This window comes from Salmo salar, chromosome ssa10 (genome assembly GCF_905237065.1).
Source record: "Salmo salar chromosome ssa10, Ssal_v3.1, whole genome shotgun sequence".
NCBI lineage: Eukaryota > Metazoa > Chordata > Actinopteri > Salmoniformes > Salmonidae > Salmo > Salmo salar.
In genome coordinates, this window is record NC_059451.1 from 72903651 (window position 1) to 72923105 (window position 19455).

The window sequence follows — 19455 nt, forward strand, 5'->3', positions numbered from 1 at the left end:
ATGCCCCTAAGAATTCAGGCTGTTCTGGAGGCAAAGGGGAGTCTGACCTGGTACTAGATGAGTGTACCTAATAAACTGGCCACTGAGTGTATATCTAGTCGTATCGCATGCCTGGGATACTATAGGCTACAGCAAAAGCAGAAAGCTTACTCTTAATTTTCAGAATGGATATGATACAGTAGCCTATCTTCAGGTTGTATTACTCTGGAGACCCCTCCCTTGTTGACGCCCATTACCAGCACAACTCCCTCCCACCAAACTGTAGGCTACCTCCCATAATACGATACAATGAAATGATAAAATAGAGGTCGCGCGCTCAGAAGTTTACACCTATTAACACGAAAAAGACCAAGCTGGTGGCTGGTGACACAGAGCTCTCAAATACGCAATATTCTGGAGAAAAAAAAAGAAGGGAAATTTGGATTCTCTACTAGTTGACACCTGTACTGAGTAAGATTTATATTGAAGAAGCTAACCAGGGGGTGCCGTTTGGAAAGCAGTCACATTGTCATTCGTGGAAAGGGAATTAGTATGGGTTTGAGTGCGGTAGTGTATTTGTAAGCAGACGGAGCGCACGCCTTCCTCATTAGAAAAGGTATCGGGAGCTGGACTACAGGAGTGGATTCGAGCAACAGTGGAGGTAAACCCGTTTGATAACGTTACTCACACTTTACATACGAGGGCATAGATTATATCGTCTATGGCAAGCACCAAATCTACCTAACTGTCCCTGTGCAAAGCTATTGGCATCAAGTCGAATGTCAAATCGCTCTTCCAAGCTGCTGTCTCGCTGCATAGCGTTGAATGGCATATCTATCGTGGCCGTTCAATTCCAACACACAGACGCTTGGTAGGGTAGTAACGTTATTACGTCGAGAAAATAACGTGACAACATTCAGGTTATCTTTAGGTTTGCTTTGTGTGGTCGAAAACCACTAGCTCAGTCACCCAAACAGGCTCGGAAAATCATCATTTTCACCCCTTTGCCTTTGATTATGTCATGATTGCGGTTTTAAAACAGAAACGTAACACATTTTCCCCAAAACTGTTAGGTACTAGGTCGGTTAGATTTGTTGACCCCACCTATCAAACGTGTAACGTTATAATAATACAGTGTCACATTCTCAATGGACAAGCAACAGTGAACGTGACGCATTTGGTTTAGTTACTTTGTATCTGACTAGTTGCCTTCCATGTCGTGGGGGGTGGGGGTGTAATTACTCTTTGACTTGTATTGTTACACATGTAGCTCAACAGGGCTTATTCAGTGTGGTTGGGTTTGGTGTATGGAGATGCTTGCAGGATGGGCATCATAAGCGTTTTGATGAGGGGGAAACGGCACTTTCCAGAGCAACAATGTATTCATTATCTATAGTAACTATATTATAGCATCATGCCATTTTATTGTAAGGAAGCATTGCCATACTCTACAAAGCACATGGGTTAGTTTAACATTTTTTGATATTAACCTGAACCCCCAAGGAGCCTTAAAGGGGAAAACCATCAAGCTATTCAGCAAAGAGCGCAATAGGTGACTGCAGAACCTCAATAGGGAATATGGTACCTTAGTCCTAGCTTGTATTCCGCTCTACACTGTGTCAATGTCTCATAGTGAGGGAAGACATGGGCATAGAGACCCACATTCCCCAACAACTCTTAATTGGCGACATTGAGCAACAGTCCTCTCAAAGCCCATGTCACGAGTCGCTATGGGCCTTGGTCAATCCTCATGAAATACCACAGTGATGTCATTCTCAGCAGGGAAGACAGGCTAAAGTTGTTATGGCATGGAGAGGTGACATCTCAACAAAGGTTACATGCAACTGTATCTACACTAGGACTGTCCCCGACTAAAAAATGATCATGGTTGGTCGAGAGTAGTCTGTTCTTTCGACCTATTAGTCAACATTTTTTAACACATATTTTCCCCTAAATAGACACACCCTATGTGTTAATAAAATCAACCAGATGTAGGCTACTGAGCTTGTCTGATGCTTTTACCACACTGTGATTAAATAATTAAGGCACACCAATGACTCGAGGGTGCCAGAGATCAAGATCGCCTAACCAGAATAAAAAAATCTGTTCCCGATTTCCCCCCCCTCCTCCAGCAGCTGCTGGCCTTGGCAAATTCTGCCATTTAAGTTCCTGAAGTTGTCGGTAATAGGCTACACCAAGGGTCGGCATCCTTTTCCATTTGGAGTGCCAATTTATCTTAACATTTATACTGATCTGCATGCCAGTTATGATTGTCATATGCACATTTTCGTGTAACAGTTTCATTTATAATACTCTTCCCATCTAAAAATTCCAAAAGTGACTTCTATTGCCATTAGAAACTATGTAAAAATAGCCTACATAAAGCCAACAAATAAAAACATTGAAGCCTGCAGGTAGAAAATATCCTGATAATAAATATCCTATAAATCACATTGGCTACGCATGGCCTGTCTGCAAGGAACTTGAAACATTGTATCAACTTAGTCTGGCCCGAAGCTTACATTTACAAAATTGTATAAAATATTCTGCGCCCTCAGTTTCCAGCGCCATTGATCTCCGGACAGAGACAGCTGTAGGCTATTTGAGCAAGGGCTAAAAAGTAATCAGGTAGGCCTATTTTATGATGTTTCCACCAGATCTGAGCATTACATTTTGTCCCCCTTTCACACCAAGTGGTTATCGAAAGAGCTGGAAAGATTTTTCAAATGGGCTACGTTGAGGAACTATTGTCTTCCTCAATGACTTTGAGAAGCTCCACAGTGGTGGTGCGTTAAGACAATCAGAAATACTATCAGATCCAAAAATGGGCACATTTTTTAATAGGCCTACATTTGGATGCAGGCCAGGTAGCCTAGGCCAACTTCTATGCATAATCAGGTGCGAGTCCTTACTCAGCATTGACCGGAGTTGTACAAATAAAATACAAAGAATACATTGACAACTCGTAAATAGAATGAAATAAACCAAAACTTGTTCCTCACAAGTGTAGCCTAGGTTGTGCGGTCCGCAAACAACGTGTCCACTCCGACAATAAGAACGGTAAAATACTAATAATAATATTAGAGGAATTAGTGGTAAATGTACCACTGGTGATACTGGTGTGCCATCCTGCGGCCTCCAATGGATTAGTCCACCGAGACATGCATGAATCAAACAGGTGTCCATCGTTTTTTTTTTTATTCAGCAGAAAAATCCAGGACACTGTCTTTCAAAGGTAATTCATAAAAATCCAAATAACTTCACAGATCTTCATTGTAAAGGGTTTAAACACTGTTTCCCATGCTTGTTCAGTGAACCATAAACAATTAATGAACATGCACCTGTGGAACATCATTAAGAGACTAACAGCTTACAGAAGATAGGCAATTAAGGTCACAGACATAAAAACTTAGGACACTAAAGAGGCCTTTCTAATGACTCTGAAAAACACCAAAATACAGATGCCCAGGGTCCCTGCTCATCTGCGTAAACGTGTCTTAGGCATGCTGCAAGGAGGCATGAGGACTGCAGATGTGGCCAGGGCAATAAATTGCAATGTCCGTACTGTGAGACGCCTAACACAGCGCTACAGGGAGACAGGACGGACAACTGATTGTCCTCGCAGTGGCAGACCACATGTAACAACACGTGCACCGGATCGGTACATCCGAACATCACACCTGCGGGACAGGTACAGGATGGCAACAACAACTGCCCGAGTTACACCAGGAACGCACAATCCCTCCATCAGTGCTCAGACTGTCCGCAATCGGCTGAGAGAAGCTGAACTGAGGGCTTGTAGGCCTGTTGAAAGGCATGTCTTCACAAGACATCACTGGCAACGACGTCGCCCATGGGCACAAACCCACCGTTGCTGGACCAGACAGGACTGGCAAAAAGTGCTCTTCACTGACGAGTCGCGGTTTTGTCTCACCAGGGGTGGTGGTCGGATTCGCATTTATCGTCAAAGCAATGAGCGTTACACCGAGGCCTGTACTCTGGAGAGGGATCGAGGTGGAGGGTCTGTCATGGTCTGGGGCGGTTTGTCACAGCATAATCGGACTGAGCTTGTTGTCATTGCAGGCAATCTCAATGCTGTGCGCTACAGGGAAGACATCCTCCTCCCTCTTGTGGTACCCTTCCTGCAGGCTCATCCTGACATGACCCTCATGACAATGCCACCGGCCATACTGCTCGTTCTGTGCGTGATTTCCTGCAAGACAGGAATGTCAGTTCTGCCATGGCCAGCGAAGAGCCTGGATCTAAATCCCATTGAGCACGTCTGCGACCTGTTGGATTGGAGGGTGAGGGCTAGGGCCATTCCCCCCCAAAAATGTCTGGGAACTTGCAGGTGCCTTGGTGGAAGAGTGGGGTAACATCTCACAGCAAGGACTGGCAAATCTGGTGCAGTCCATGAGGAGGAGATGCACTGCAGTACTTAACCTCTCTGGGCTAGCCAGTTGAATCCCGTGGCGCGATTTTCAAATACCTTAGAAATGCTATTACTTCAATTTCTCAAACATATGACTATTTTACAGCCATTTAAAGACAAGACTCTCGTTAATCTAACCACACTGTCCGATTTCAAAAAGGCTTTACAACGAAAGCACAACATTAGATTATGTCAGCAGAGTACCCAGCCAGAAATAATCAGACACCCATTTTTCAAGCTAGCATATAATGTCACATAAACCCAGAAGACAGCTAAATGCAGCACTAACCTTTGATGATCTTCATCAGATGACACACCTAGGACATTGTTATACAATACATGCATGTTTTGTTCAATCAAGTTCATATTTATATCAAAAAACAGCTTTTTACATTAGCATGTGACGTTCAGAACTAGTAACTAATTTACTAAATTACTCACGATAAACGTTCACAAAAAACATAACAATTATTTTAAGAATTATAGATACAGAACTCCTTTGTGTAATCGAGGTGTCCGATTTTAAAATAGCTTTTCGGTGAAAGCACATTTTGCAATATTCTCAGTAGATAGCCCAGCCATCACGGCTAGCCATTTAGACACCGACCAAGTTTAGCCCTGACCAAAGTCAGATTTACTATTACAAAAGTTTGATTACCTTTGTTGTCTTCGTCAGAATGCACTCCCAGGACTGCTACTTCAATAACAAATGTTGGTTTGGTCCAAAATAATCCATCGTTATATCCAAATAGCGGCGTTTTGTTCGTGTGTTCCAGACACTATTCGAAATGGTAAATCAGGGTTACGAGCATGGCGCAATTCGTGACAAAAAAATTCTAAATATTCCATTACTGTACTTCGAAGCATGTCAACCGCTGTTTAAAAACCATTTTTATGCCATTTTTCTTGTAAAAAAGCGATAATATTCCGACCGGGAATCTCCGTTTAGGTAAACAGAGGAAAGAAAACAAAGCATTCGGTCGACGCGGACACGAGGCTGAGTCTCACAGTACTGTAACCAGCCACTACCCAAACGCGCTACTTTTTTTCAACCAGAGCCTGCAAAGCCACGATTCAGCTTTTTGCCGCCTTCTGAGAGCCTATGGCAGCCGTAGGAAGTGTCACGTAACAGCAGAGATCCTTTGTAATGGATAGAGATGGCAAAGAAGGCCAAGAAATGGTCAGACAGGGTACTTCCTGTACAGAATCTTCTCAGGTTTTGACCTGCCATTTGAGTTCTGTTATACTCACAGACACAATTCAAACAGTTTTAGAAACTTTAGGGTGTTTTCTATCCAAAGCCAATAATTATATGCATATTCTAGTTACTGGGCAGGAGTAGTAACCAGATTAAATCGGGTACGTTTTTTATCCGGCCGTGTCAATACTGCCCCCTAGCCCTAACAGGTTAATTGAAATGCATTCCAGGTGACTACCACATGAAGCTGGTTGACAGAATGCCAAGAGTGTGCAAAGCTGTCAAGGCAAAGGGTGGCTATTTTGAAGATTCTTCAATATAAAGTATATTGTGATTTGTTTAACACTTTTTTTTGGTTACTACATGATTCCATGTGTTATTTCATAGTTTTGATGTCTTCACTATTATTCTACAATGTAGAAAATAATAAAAACCCTTGAATGAGTAGGTGTCAACTTTTGACTGGTACTGTATATATTTACTACTGCTCGACTAAAAAAAATCTTGGTCGACCAACAGTCTATCGACAAACCAATCGACCAGTCGATTAAATGTGGTCAATGCACACTCCCTCAATTTGAGACCTCTGTTGCATTGGATTGTGACTAAACTGCACCTTTTTGTGGCCTTCTGTCTCCAGCACAAGGTGCACCTGTGTAATGATCGTGTTGTTTAATCAGCTTCTTCATATGCCACACCTGTCAAGTGGATGGATTATCTTGGCAAAGGAGAAATGCTCATTACCATTGATATAAACATATTTGTGCACAAAATTTGAGCAAAATATGCTGTGTATGGAACATTTCTAGGATCTTTAATTTTAGCTTATGAAACATGGGACCAACACGTCACATGTTGCGTTTTTATATTTACAGCTCAGCGTTTATGGCAAAAATTCAATTGTTTCACAAGCAAAATGACAACCTGACACTGCTAGCCTGACAGGGAATGATTCAAAATGTTGGCGTTTGCTGTATTTCTTTAACATTTTACGCAGGTGATTGCATAAGCGAGCAAATGAAAAGCCTTGGAGAAAATAACTGAAACGTCAGTTTGACAGTGTACTTAAAAATGTTGAAACAAATGCCTAGTACACATTGCCACAACAGCAGTGGCTTACCTCAGTGGCAGACATTTTCCCTCAACACACCTGGTTTTAAATGCCATGTGTTAATTAGCTCAATGACTATCACCTGTGACAGTGAGCCACTGTTCCAGCTCCTCCAATCGAAACACACAGACAATCGATGCAAAAAGGCTTGTCCTTCACAAATGTTTTTTGCCGTTTGTTTTTGATTTGAAAGCGTCACCTAGGACCGGGTTTCCCAAACTGTTGGGGGGTACTTGATGACTGGAGTTGGGAAACACGGACTTAGGACATGTATTTGTTCACTTATCCCTGGTCACACCCATGCATTCCTAGTTTACACCATATTTATAACATTGAGCAGGGAATGTGAATATATTTATGGTCGCTTTACTACCTTCCAGTTGGCACTATATCTTGATGCCCTTGCTTTTTCATTTGGCTCATGCAGTCTTTCCAGTTGCAACATTTAAGGCTTGGTGCATAAAACAAGACCAGGATGAGTTCCTCTCATACTATAGGCCTACTCTGTCACCGGAGTTAAATGCATCTTATACTGTGTATTTATAGGCCTACCCCAATGGAGGGAGATCTCAAATAGAACTGTCTTTGTCTTAACATGGCCAACGGGATGTGAGAACATACTATGGTAAGGGTCATTGACGCGTTCAGCCAGCGACAGGGCAAGATATCTCAGAGGTGGCGGAAGTTGTGTTCTAGTGATTTTGTCGCATCACGATGCACGTATAGCCTGTGCTTTTGACCATGTAGGCATTTTCTGAATTGGCCCAACATATTTGTTCCAAGAACTGTATGACATTTTGCTTACAGGTAGAAAAACATAAAGGAATTGAATCAAGCGTGCGTCCGCCCAAGCTATTTATTGAATGTACAAAACCATTATTTATTTTTCTGTAATTCATTTTGTCAGAGTTTGCCCACGTTGCAGTCAAAGCAAAATATAAAGGATTATTTCAAGAAGAAGAAAACAAATCTGACTGTTTCCCATCGTTGCTGTCCAAGGATATTAGAGGATTTTCCATTTGTGAGAGCGCTCTTCAAAGGACAGTGTCGCTGGCACAGATTGTTAGTGTAATATCAGCATTCCGTTTGATTTCGACATGGCCTGATTCTTATTGGGGCGCTTGTTTTCTTGTCTGTCTTCACTGAATCTCTGCATCTTATCTACTTGTATTCATAATTTAACCTAAGTATTATGGTTGCAAGAAGATCAACCAATTGTTATTTTACTGCGGGTAGGCATACTGTTAAACAACAATGTCCCCTCTGCCAATGTTATCATGTGCCAGGCCCGTCTTGCAATGTATGCTCCTGTCTGTGGCATCAGGCAGCAGCTGGGGAGGAGAGGGGAGAGAGGGAGAGAGACTGTCTCATACTATTATCATTATGTAGCCTACCTGAAAGATGTCAAGGGTCTTAACTACGTTGAGTTGCAGGAAATGAGATTCAAAACAACAAATTAAACAAAATCAAGCTGGTTGTGTTTTTCATAGCCTATAACTCAATAAACAATTTAAATCAACAATTTGAAAAAGGGGGCAGGCTGGTAAGCCCTGGTATAGGCGTACTACTATAGATGGCTATGCCATGGAGGTCTGTAGATACAGCGTTCTACATTGTGTGTACAAAACAGTAGGAACATCTTCCTGATATTGAGTCGCCCCCCCCCCTTTTGCCCTCAGAACAGCCTCAGTTCGTCGGGGCATGGACTACAAGGTGTCAAGCGTTCCACAGGGATGCTGGCCCATGTTGACGCCAATGCTTCCCACAGTTGTCAAGTTGGCTGGTTATCCATTAGGTGGTGGACCATTTTTGATACACACAGGAAACTGCTGAGCATTAAAAAAAACAGCAGCGTTGCAGTTCTTGACACAAACCAGTGTGCCTGGCACCTACTACTATACCCCGTTCAGGCACTTCAATCTTTTGTCTTGCCCATTCACACTCTGAATGGCACACACACAATCCATGTCTCAATTGTCTCAAGGCTTAAACATTTTTATTTAATCTGTCTCCCCCCCTTCATCTACACTGATTTGAAGTGGAAGTGACATCAATAACAGGATCGCAGTTTTCACCTGGATTCACCTGGTCAGTCTATGTAATGAAAAGAGCAGGCGTTCCTAATGTGTTGTACACTCGGTGTATATCCAGCCATATAAACTCCTGTTGATGTTTACCCACTCAGGAAGCTTCCTTTGATTCTGTTTAGGCCATGAGTCGGTGGCTTAGCGTCGCTTGAAGCCAAATCCCAGCTCGTTTGTTTGGACGGCAGTCTCCCCATGACACACAAGAACAATGGCAGGAGGAGACTCCGAGGATGTGGAGAAAGTCAATAGGGCTTAATGGCCATTGTGACACACAATCACAGTCTACCATTAACTGCAGTGGGAGCTATCTAAGCTAAAGTAATGCTAACATCAAGAAGTTAGCCTAGCCATTCAATGTGATTGGAAAGACTGCTTAGAGATGCTAGTGGTAAACTAATATAGCTTCCTTTCATTGAGTGACACTTAGGTTCAGCTTATTCACTGAGGAGTTGATTGTAGGGGGTCTATTTGGTCTTTAGTCAGTCAATTTAGCAGCGAACGCTGATGTTAGCATTTTTGCTCTCGTTCCGTAGCTAGCTGATGGGTAGAGTTGTTGGTGGGATTGACAGTTCTTGTCTAGCGCAGCACTTTTGTAAGGCAAACACAATCTTCCCTTTTTTTAAGTTGGCACCATGTCATTTGGGTTTTGAAGGCAACCTGGGTTTTGAAGGCAAGCCTGTTACCACTGACAGGGTGGTAACATTCTTTAATACTTGTTTATTTTCCATTAGTGCTGAATCACTGTCTGTAATAAGTACTGTCGTTTTTCTGCATTACTTGTCTGGCCAGTGTTGGTCAGCCTGTGTTACAGTCAGTGTTTTTAATTCAATAATTAATTGGTGGGTGCTTATTTGTCATATTTCCTTTTTATTTTTTTTATCCCAACCCTTCCTGAGACACCTTCTGAGATTGGCGTCACAGCCAGGGTCTTCCATTATCAATGGTGACCCTGGAGCAATTAAGGTTAAGTTCCTTGCTCAAGGCCACATCAACATTGATTTTTTTATTTTTTGCTTTGGGGATGGTTCGGGCTAGCAACCTTTCAGTTTGTGGCCTAATGCTCTAACTGCTAGGCTACCTAGTGTGGGTAGTCTGGTCTGGTACAGTCATAGGGGGTGGCAGTTTGTCCCTGTAGCCCAATGACAAACGAGAGAAGGGTGGTGTCGACAGACCGACACCCCCCTCCTCTCACCCAGTCTCTTTAGCAGTGTATTGGAGGAACAGCGTGACAGACAGTGGGAGGGCGGTGGCCAGTCAGTCACCAGGCCTGCGTCACCGAGCTGGCACAATGCAGACCAGTGCCTGGGTGTGGCACCACAGCTTGATGTGGAGCCCTGCTGTCCTAGCGCACTAGGAATGGTGTGTGTGTGTGTGTGTGTGTGTGTGTGTGTGTGTGTGTGTGTGTGTGTGTGTGTGTGTGTGTGTGTGTGTGTGTGTGTGTGTGTGTGTGTGTGTGTGTGTGTGTGTGTGTGTGTGTGTGTGTGTGTGTGTGTGTGTGTGTGTGTCACTCACGTTTGGTTGTAAAACAAACAGTTGATTCCTATTTTAAAATCTGATTTTCCTTTACCTAACTCCTAACCCTAATGGTAAGCCTAAAATAGCATTTTTCCTTGAAATGGCCCATATTGTCAGAATGTATTGTTTTACTATCTTGTGAGGACTTCTGGTCCTCATAAGGATAGTAAAACACATACACACAAACAAACATACAGCTCAAGTGACCTTTCTCTCAATTTCTCTGTCCCTGACTCAAACTGTAACACTGTTTCTCTCACTCACTCTCACTCACTCACTCACTCACTCACTCACTCACTCACTCACTCACTCACTCACTCACTCACTCACTCACTCACTCACTCACTCACTCACTCACTCTCTCACTCTCTCACTCTCTCACTCTCTCTACACTCAGCTGATGGGACTCTGAAAGTGTAGTCAAGGTTCTGTGAAAGTTGTTTTGTTCCCTATTACAGGTGTCCTACTTGTGTGAGCAGTGTCGAGGTTAATCTGGGAAACTGGACTATAAATATAGTAGGTTATGGGTAGAACATAATAATTCCTCCTCACGCAGTAGCTAAGAGAGGACATGTCATGTGTATCGTTGTTGAAAGGGCCAGTTGAAAGATTCCATCTTAGAAACAGCACTTCCCATTTCATGTGGAAACTGTGATGGAAAAGCCATTCACTTACATGGTAAGCTGTCAGTCAACAGTTAAGTTTATCTTGAATGATTCTACCATACTTGGCCTACTTCCACAATGCAAAGAGGAACGTATAAGTGCAATTTTAAAGATTTGTGGTACTGTAGTTTCTCTTTTACTATCGAGTGTATGTCCCCCCCGCACACACAAACACACACACTTACCCCCTCCACACATACACCCCTCTAGCTCATCTGTGTCTCCCATGAAGCTCTCTGTCTGTGGCTCTAGATCATTTGATGTTGAGGGATGTTCAAAGGCGGAATACCCACTCACTGTGCTCCGTCACTGATCAGAGCCCCAGGCATCACCCCCCCCCCCCCCACACACACAGTCACGGCTGTCTTGGACACCCTTTTTAATACCGCTTCACAAATTTATTTAGGCCCTTCACGGTGTCATGTTTGTTTAACACACAATTCACTCCCATTCATTCACCCACAGATTCCTGTCCATTTCAGAAGTTACATGGTACATCAACCTTGTCCACTACTGGGAAGGAGCTGTTGCTAGGAGCTCTACAAAATAATTTTATTGCAATGTTTAGTCTGGGTCTGAATGGTAAAACGGGTCACTAATTAGTCTATAGTGTTACCATAGAGATGTATAGTCATATGTAAATTCATGCCAATGTGCCGCATGAAGAAGTAGAGGTGTATAATGTTCAAACGCTCAGCCCATACATTCTTATTTTCTTCCTTTCACAAAGGGTGTCATGAAATGGGCAATAGAATATAACTATATGACTGCTTACATTTTAATGAATACATGTATCTCTCCACTCAAAGCGACTGTGTTTCAGGGTCTATTTTGAATAATGTGGGGAGATAGTGCAGTAAGGGAGTGTAATCTATAGAGCTGATGAAAGCTGCATTGTCTACACCAGCTCCAGACTGAGCTGTCCTATTGGCCGGTGTGCACAGTGGCGGGGCAGATGATTGGCTCGTGGCTGTGATGTCTGGTTGTTCAGTGTTTTCCTGGAGTAGCCAGCCAAATAGAAAAAGTATTTAGCCGGGCTGGTTCTTAAGACATTTTTGCAGAAGAAGCTATATTTTGCTGGGCTCTGGTACATTCTAATGCTAGATTCTATTTCAGCCAGCAACTCATGTTTTTACAGTGTTAGTTTTATTAGCTGTTGTACAACAACGGAAAATGTCATTTTGACTACACTGGGTCTTTAATGAATCCTGTAAAAGTATGCTGACTTCCATGGGCTTCAAGCTTCTTTTGAAGAGGCATTTTCTCAGCTATCTGCATTACAGGATTGATTGAAGAATGAAGCAAGTATTAAACATGGACTTTGCTACACAGAAAGCAGCAGTTGACGACTCTATTGTCAACAGTTTGATTTAAATCAGTAGACTTACAGTATCAGTCAAAAGTTTGGACACCTACTTTTGGACACAACCCAATTCAAGGGTTTTTCTTTATTTTTGCTATTTTCTACATTGTAGAATAGAAATGATGAAATAACACACATGGAATCATGTAGTAACCAGGGTTGTGTAGTTACTTTCTAAATGTAATCCGCTGGTTACTTGTTACCTGTCCAAAATTGTAATCGGCAATTTTGGATTGCCCAAACTCTGTATTGTAATCTGATTACATTCCTTTACTTTTAGATTACTTTCCCCTCAAGAGGCATTAGAAGAAGACGACAAACATGTATGTTACCAATTGAATGACATCTTTTGCAGGATAAACCAATGTTCAAGTTTTACATAGCTGGCCATATATGGATGTAAAATTTTACTTTATGGGTTGGTTATGTAGGCTTCTTTAATTCATCGCTTTCTACTACATATAATAATACAATTAAATTATAGACTTTGATTTTTAATGTAAAGATATCAGAATTCCAGTCATTCCAAAAAATCTTCAAGAATAGAACTTGGAAATATAGATTAGCCAAATTGTTTTACCTGAGTATAACCCCAAAACTAAGGACTTATTAGCCAGCCCTACTCTGTTGTTTATGATTGTGTTGTCATGGAGGACTGATTGGGCTCATTGATTTGAGTTGAAAAATCAATGCTGCGCTCATGGAATGGCATGATTTGAGCACTACTGAAAAGTGCTATTTACATGTGAAAAACGAATGCCATATGCTGCATTTGCTATAGGCCTATTGCTTACCTTATGTTGGTGACACTTTGATATCTTGATAATATGCAGCTGTTTAAAAGGAAAATCCACAGATGAAACAATAACAAAATGGAGGCCCCGCATCTGTTTTGGTAAAAAGCTGAGGGATGAGCCTGGAGAAATGTAACCACTCTCAGATTAATAGACCGCTGTGGATGCAAGGACTGACCGTCCATGATATCAAAACTATTGTTTTAACCATGTTATGAGGCTATACAGTGTTTGTTTACATTTTCAATGTTTACCAACATTGGAGAAAAACAAGCTTATATGTTGGGTTCTCATGGAGTGTGACAGTTGAACTAAGCTCACGAGGCATTTATAAGTCCTTCTCTTCAAGAATCAATGGATATATATATATATATATAAGCTCCAAAAAATAAAGGGAACACTTAAACAACACAATGTAACTCCAAGTCAATCACACTTCTGTGAAATCAAACTGTCCACTTAGGATGCAACACTGACAATAAATTTCACATGCTGTTGTGCAAATGGAATAGACAACAGGTGGAAATTATAGGCAATAGGCATGACACCCCCAATAAAGGAGTGGTTCTGCAGGTGGTGACCACAGACCACTTCTCAGTTCCTATGCTTCCTGGCTGATGTTTTGGTCACTTTTGAATGCTGGCGGTGCTTTCACTCTAGTGGTAGCATGAGACGGAGTCTACAACCCACACAAGTGGCTCAGGTAGTGCAGCTCATCCAGGATGGCACATCAATGCGAGTTGTGGCAAGAAGGTTTGCTGTGTCTGTCAGCGTAGTGTCCAGAGCATGGAGGCGCTACCAGGAGACAGGCCAGTACATCAGGAGACGTGGAGGAGGCCATAGGAGGGCAACAACCCAGCAGCAGGACCGCTACCTCCGCCTTTGTGCAAGGAGGAGCAGGAGGAGCACTGCCCGAGCCCTGCAAAGTGACCTCCAGCAGGCCACAAATGTGCATGTGTCTGCTCAAACGGTCAGAAACAGACTCCATGAGGGTGGTATGAGGGCCGACGTCCACAGGTGGGGGTTGTGCTTACAGCCCAACACCGTGCAGGACGTTTGGCATTTGCCAGAGAACACCAAGATTGGCAAATTCGCCACTGGCGCCCTGTGCTCTTCACAGATGAAAGCAGGTTCACACTGAGCACGTGACAGACGTGACAGAGTCTGGAGACGCCGTGGAGAACGTTCTGCTGCCTGCAACATCCTCCAGCATGACAGGTTTGGCGGTGGGTCAGTCATGGTGTGGGGTGGCATTTCTTTGGGGGGCCGCACAGCCCTCCATGTGCTCGCCAGAGGTAGCCTGACTGCCATTAGGTACCGAGATGAGATCCTCAGACCCCTTGTGAGACCATATGCTGGTGCGGTTGGCCCTGGGTTCCTCCTAATGCAAGACAATGCTAGACCTCATGTGGCTGGAGTGTGTCATCAGTTCCTGCAAGAGGAAGGCATTGATGCTATGGACTGGCCCGCCCGTTCCCCAGACCTGAATCCAATTGAGCACATCTGGGACATCATGTCTCGCTCCATCCACCAACGCCACGTTGCACCACAGACTGTCCAGGAGTTGGCGGATGCTTTAGTCCAGGTCTGGGAGGAGATCCCTCAGGAGACCATCCACCACCTCATCAGGAGCATGCCCAGGCGTTGTAGGGAGGTCATACAGGCACGTGGAGGCCACACACACTACTGAGCCTCATTTTGACTTGTTTTAAGGACATTACATCAAAGTTGGATCAGCCTGTAGTGTGGTTTTCCACTTTAATTTTGAGTGTGACTCCAAATCCAGACCTCCATGGGTTGATAAATTGGATTTCCATTGATTAATTTTTGTGTGATTTTGTTGTCAGCACATTCAACTATGTAAAGAAAAAAAGTATTTAATAAGATTATTTCTTTCATTCAGATCTAGGATGTGTTATTTTAGTGTTCCCTTAATTTTTTTGAGCAATGTGTATATGTGTGTGTGGTGTGTGTGTGTGTGTGTGTGTGTGTATAAATACACATACATACATGCATACATGCATACATGCATGCATGCATGCATGCATGCATGCATGCATGCATACATACATAGTTCCAGTCAAAGTTTGGGCACATCTACTCATTGAAGGGTTTTTCTTTATTTTTACTATTTTCTACATTGTAGAATAATAGTGAAGACAAAACTATGAAATAACAAATGGAATCATGTATTAACCAAAAAAGTGTTTGAACAAATCAAAATATATTTTAAATTCTTCGAAGTAGCCAATCTTTGCCTTGATGACAGCTTTGCACATTCTTGGCTTTCTCTCAACCAGCTTCATCGAGCTGGCCAAGGCTTTCGACTCTGCCAATCACCGCATTCTTATCGGCAGACTCAACAGCCTTGGTTTCTCAAATGACTGCCTCGCCTGGTTCACCAACTACTTCTCAGATAGAGTTCAGTGTGTTAAATCGGAGGGCCTGTTGTCCAGACCTCTGGCAGTCTCTATGGGGGTGCCACAGGGTTCAATTCTCGGGCCGACTCTTTTCTCTGTAGACATCAATGATGTCGCTCCTGCTGCTGGTGATTCTCTGATCCACCTCTACGTAGACGACACCATTCTGTATACTTCTGGCCCTTCTTTGGACGCTGTGTTAACAAACCTCCAGGCGAGCTTCAATGCCATACAACTCTCCTTCCATGGCCTCCAACTGCTCTTAAATGCAAGTAAAACTAAATGCATGCTCTTCAACCGATTGCTGCCCGCACCCGCCCGCCCGACTAGCATTACTACTCTGGACGGTTCTGACTTAGAATATGTGGACAACTACAAATACCTAGGTGTCTGGTTAGACTGTAAACTCTCCTTCCAGACTCACATTAATTAAGCATCTCCAATCCAAAATTACATCTAGAATCAGCTTCCTATTTTGCAACATGCTGCCAAACATACCCTCGTAAAACTGACTCCTACCGATCCTTGAGTTCGGCGATGTCATTTACAAAATAGCCTCCAAAACTCTACTCAGCAAATTGGATGTGGTGTGTCACAATGCCATCCGTTTTGTAACCAAATCCCCATATACTACCCACCACTGCGACCTGTATGCTCTCGTTGGCTGGCCCTTGCTTCATATTCGTCGCCAAACCCACTGGCTCCAGGTCATCTATACGTTTTTGCTGGGTAAAGCCCCGCCTTATCTCAGCTCACTGGTCACCATAGCAGCACCCACCCGTAGCACGCGCTCCAGCAGGTATATTTCACTGGTCATCCCCAAAGCCAACTCCTCATTTGGCCGCCTTTCCTTCAAGTTCTCTGCCAATGACTGGAACGAATTGCAAAAATCACTGAAGCGGGAGTCTTATCTCCCTCTAATTTAAGCATCAGCTGTCAGAGCAGCTTACCGATCATTCCACCTGTACACAGCCCATCTGTAAGTAGCCCACCCAACTACCTCATCCCCAAATATGTATGTATGTTATGGTATGGTATGTATTTTGCACCCCAGTAGTTCTACTTGCACATTCATCTTATGCACATCTATCACTCCAGTGTTAATTGCTAAATTGTAATTATTTCGCCACTATGGCCTATTTATTGCCTTACCTTCCTAATCTTACTTAATTTGCACACATTGTATATAGACTTTTCTATTGTGTTATTGACTGTACGTTTGTTTATCCCATGTGTAACTCTATGATGTTTGTGTCGCACTGCTTTGCTTTGTCTTGGCCAGGTCGGTGTTGTAAATGAGAACTTGTTCTCAACTGGCCTACCTGGTTAAATAAAGATGAAAAATAAAATGAGGAATGCTTTTTCAACTGTCTTGAAGGAGTTCCCACATGTGCTGAGCACTTGTTGGCTGATTTTCCTTCACTCTGCGGTCCAACTCATCCCAAACCATCTTAATTGGGTTGAGGTCAGGTGACTGTGGAGGCCAGGTCATCTGATACAGCACTACATCGCTCTCCTTCTTGGTCAAATAGCTCTTATACAGCCTGGAGGTGTGTTGTGTCATTGTCCTGTTGGAAAAATGAATTATAGTCCCACTAAGCGCAAACCAGATGGAATGGCATATCGCTGCAGAATGCTGTGGTAGCCATGCTGGCTAAGTGTGCCATGAATTCTAAATAAATCACAGACCGTGTCACCGAGAACCACCCGCACCATCACACCACCTCTATGCTTCACAGTAGGAATCACACATGCGGAGATCATCCGTCTACATACTCTGCGTCTCACAAAGACATGGCGGTTGGAAATGACTGTCCATCATTACTTTAAGACATGAAGGTCAGTCCATCTGGAAAATTTCAAGAACTTTGAAAGTTTCTTCAAGTAATGTCGCAAAAACCATCAAGCGCTATAATGAAACTGGCTCTCATGAGGACCGCCACAGGAAACGAAGACCCAGAGTTACCTCTGCTGCAGAGGATAAGTTCATTAGAGTTTACCAGCCTCAGAAATTGCATTCCAAATAAATGCTTAATAGTTATTGGTTGGTATGGTTCCTCTCTATATTCAGCTATTAATAGGCTAATACACTTCATAACCAAATGTAAAAAGCTGTGTAATATAATTTAGCATTGCATACCATTATTCTTTAGAGTTGCATTGATTTCTGTTTCTAAAGTATTTCATTTTGAGAAGATTTAGGAAAATAGGACGCTGCCCCTCTTTAAAGGGATACTTTAGGATTTTGGCAATGAAGCCCTTTTAATAGCATTAGCGCAATTGCTAACTAGTGTTAGCGCAAGACTGGAAGCCTATGGTAACTGCTAGCATGCTAGTAGATACAACAGACTTCCAGTCACTGCGCTAACGCTAGTTAGCACTGGCTCGTGAAACTACCTCTTAACTTCCTTCATAGTGGATGTAGAGACATACAAATGGTATCCATGAGTTAATCTGACTCTGGGGAAGTAGATAAAGGGCTTCATTGCCAAAATCCCGGAATTTTCCCAAAAATATATTGACTTGGCTACAGTAGGCTAGCCAAGACGAATGTTTGGTGTCTTTTTGTAGCTTGCTTTTTTTTCAGACTATCAACAGTAGCCAGCATATTGCGGGTATGTTCACTATTGATGGTATACTTTTGTAATTCACTTTCTCAAAAAGAAATACGCTCAGTGAGTAGATTGATGGGCACGTCTTTTTGCTCTGAGCAGCTTGTGTGCTGTGTGAAGGCATCAACTCATGTCTTGCTCGAGTGCTCAGAGTTGTGAATCGCGGGAGCGTGGTGGTGCTTGAACGAACGGCCAATCCTATAACGGCCAATCCTATTACTCAAATACAAAGCATTACGTTTACGTGTGTAGTTTTCAATGGTAGACTTCAATAGAGCAGGTAAATGTTGAACTGGAAGGACCCTGTCGGGCCAGTGACTGACAAGATCCACTAGCCCGACATGTTTTTACTGGGCCCAGACCCTGCACATAAAGAAAATAAATGTATGTGCCAGAAAACAATAGGCTAAGTAGATTTTGTCATCGTTACCACATTATACTGTATGGGATGTGCAAATTCACTCATTATATGGGAAGTGCAAATTCATGCTCTCTCTGTAAAGAAATTTGACTGCAACCACAGCGCACACACACCCCCAGGTACCGAGAGGCAGGACAGACAGCAGACTGTCAAACCAGCAGTGTTTCCTGTCATTGCTCATTTTGTGAGTGACAGGTGCCATATTGTTCATTTTAGCGGGAGAGGGCTCTGCAGATGTTTTTTTCTTCCTGACTAGTAAATTGTAAAGGATTCTAGTTCATTTAAGTGGAAAAAGTACTCGGCTGAAAATAAGACTATAATCAGCTGTATAACCGACAGCCGGCACTATTGGAAAACACTGGTCGACGTGGCGCTGCTCAGAAATCACTCACTGGGGTGTGAACATGAACGAGGTTGGCCATCAGAGTGTGTGTGTGCGTATATACAGTGGCTTGCGAAAGTATTTACTCCCTTGGCATTTTTCCTATTTTGTTGCCTTAAAACCTGGAATTAAAATTGATTTTTGGGGGGGTTTGTGTCATTTGATTTACACAACATGCCTATCACTTTGAAGATGCAAAATATTTATATTGTGAAACAAGCAAATAAGACAAACTGAACTTGAGCGTGCATAACTATTCACCCCCCCCCCCAAAGTCAATACTTTGTAGAGCCACCTTTTGCAGCAATTACAGCTGCAAGTCTCTTGGTCTATATAAGCTTGGCACATCCAGCTATTGGTATTTTTACCCATTCTTCAAGGCAAAACTGCTCCAACTCCTTCAAGTTGGATGGGTTCCACTGGTGTATAGCAATCTTTTAGTCATACCACAGATTCTCAATTGGATTGAGGTCTGG

General features: G+C 42.9%; 1 protein-coding gene across 1 annotated transcript in view; it reads left to right on the plus strand.

Moving 5' to 3' along the window:
* Positions 1–283: 283 nt before the first annotated feature.
* Positions 284–19455, plus strand: part of myo9ab (myosin IXAb) — a 236284-nt gene continuing 217112 nt past the window's right edge. The window contains exon 1 of the mRNA XM_014123951.2: positions 284–640. The gene's annotated coding sequence lies outside the window, so the exon portion shown is untranslated. The remainder of the gene's footprint in view (positions 641–19455) is intronic.